The sequence below is a fragment of the Rhinoderma darwinii genome, unplaced genomic scaffold, assembly GCF_050947455.1.
Source record: "Rhinoderma darwinii isolate aRhiDar2 unplaced genomic scaffold, aRhiDar2.hap1 Scaffold_130, whole genome shotgun sequence".
NCBI lineage: Eukaryota > Metazoa > Chordata > Amphibia > Anura > Rhinodermatidae > Rhinoderma > Rhinoderma darwinii.
The window spans coordinates 6926763-6929215 of NW_027461962.1; positions in this window are offsets into that span (position 1 = coordinate 6926763).

Below are 2453 nucleotides of genomic sequence, written 5' to 3' on the forward strand. Positions count from 1 at the left end.
TGCACAAAGTACGCACATTATGCACAAAGTACACAAAGTAGGCACATTATGCACAAAGTACGCACATTATGCACAAAGTACGCACATTATGCACAAAGTACGCAAAGTAGGCACATTATGCACAAAGTACGCACAGTACACAAAGTACCACATTATGCACAAAGTACGCACATTATGCACAAAGTACGCACATTATGCACAAAGTACGCACATTATGCACAAAGTACGCACATTATGCACAAAGTACGCACATTATGCACAAAGTACACAAAGTAGGCACATTATGCACAAAGTACGCACATTATGCACAAAGTACACAAAGTAGGCACATTATGCACAAAGTACGCACATTATGCACAAAGTACGCACATTATGCACAAAGTACGCAAAGTAGGCACATTATGCACAAAGTACGCACAGTACACAAAGTACCACATTATGCACAAAGTACGCACATTATGCACAAAGTACGCACATTATGCACAAAGTAGGCACATTATGCACAAAGTACACAAAGTAGGCACATTATGCACAAAGTACGCACATTATGCACAAAGTAGACAAAGTAGGCACATTATGCACAAAGTACGCACATTATGCACAAAGTACGCACATTATGCACAAAGTAGGCACATTATGCACAAAGTATGCACAGTACACAAAGTACCACATTATGCACAAAGTACGCACATTATGCACAAAGTACGCACATTATGCACAAAGTACGCACAGTACAAAGTAGGCACATTATGCACAAAGTACGCACAGTACACAAAGTACCACATTATGCACAAAGTACGCACAGTACACACATTATGCACAAAGTACGCACAGTACAAAGTACGCACATTATGCACAAAGTACGCACAGTATGCACAAAGTACACAAAGTAGGCACATTATACACAAAGTATGCATAGTACACAAAGTACACACGAGTATGCACATTATACACTAAGTAGGCACATTATACACGAGTATGCACATTATACACAAAGTACACCTTGTAAACACATGAATATGGACATTAAACATACATGAATATGGACATTAAACATACATGAATATGGACATTAAACATACATTAATATGGACATTAAACACACATGAATATGGATATTAAACACACATGCACTTACCTTTTATGTCTTCACTGCAGCTCTTCTCCTGCTCACAGCACAGAGCCCGCCGACAGTCTCCCCTCCCCCATGTCCCGACAGCTAGCAGCAGAGATGTTTAGAGCAGGGAAGGGGGGCTGGAGGGGGAGCTTCTAAAGCAGCACAGACCACGGCTGCTAAGTAGAAGCAAAGCTCCCCTCGCCTGACAGGTGCGGTCCTGGCACCGGGGCTCCCTCCGGTGCTAGCGACGCCACTGGGTATGAGGGGGTTCGGGCGGTCATAGGCTCGCTGGGAGCCTTGGGCCCCCTGGCAGTCTTGGGCCCCGGGCGACCGCCCGAAACGCCCTAATGATAATCCGCCACTGATTCCATCACATGCTGAACCCTGGCACCAGGGACCTAGAGGAAAAACGAGAAAATACCACGGCGCCACATGGTGCAGATCACAAGCGAAAATGAGGAAACTAACAATGGTGAAACTATTGCTCGCCTTTGGGGGTTGTGCAAGTAGTAGGCACAACTCTACTGTAGGCAGGTAATAATGTTAATGGGTGATGTAGCTGCAGCTAGGTCCAAACCGGTGGTCCACAGGCAACCGCTCAAAGAGACATGTAAGGAGTAAAATTGTGGACCCAAGTACAGCGCTGCTGACCTCAAATTCAAGTCCAGACAAAGGTGAGAAATGGGATTTAATGGGTTTAAAAATAATAAATCGGCAATTAGGCTACGCGTTTCGATGCTGGACGAGCGTCTTTATCAGGCCAAGTACAATACATTGTGAGGAGTCACTTTAAATAGTGAGGGAAGACCAGAACAAACAGGAAAAAAATGTAAAAAAAAAGGCAGGTCAAAGGTTATATCTGACGTAACACCTGGGCATAGTGCTGCAAAGCATCACATGAGTTTGCATAATTGGTTAAAATGAGTAAAATGAGGGGATTACAGATGTTGGGTGTGTGTGTGTGTGTGTGTGTGTGTGTGTGTGTGTGTGCGCGCAGGGCCGCCATCAGGAATTTCAGGGCCCCCTACAGCTAAATTTTCTGGGCCCCCCTACCGTGGCACCGCCTGTTAACAGTACTCCGTCCAGCACCATATCATGGTACCCAGGGCCGCCATCAGGGGGGGGGGTATTATGGGTACTGATGTGAGAGGCCCGGCCAAACCTAATTGAAAGGGGGGCCCGGCAACTGCCGCGACTTGCCTTTGGTAGAAAAAAAAAACAGGCCCCTGCAATGGGGCTTGTTTTTTTCACCAAAAGAATGTCGTGAGCTGCGGGCCCCCCTTTCAATTAGGTTTGGCCGGGCCTCTCACATCAGTACCCATAATACCCCCCCTGA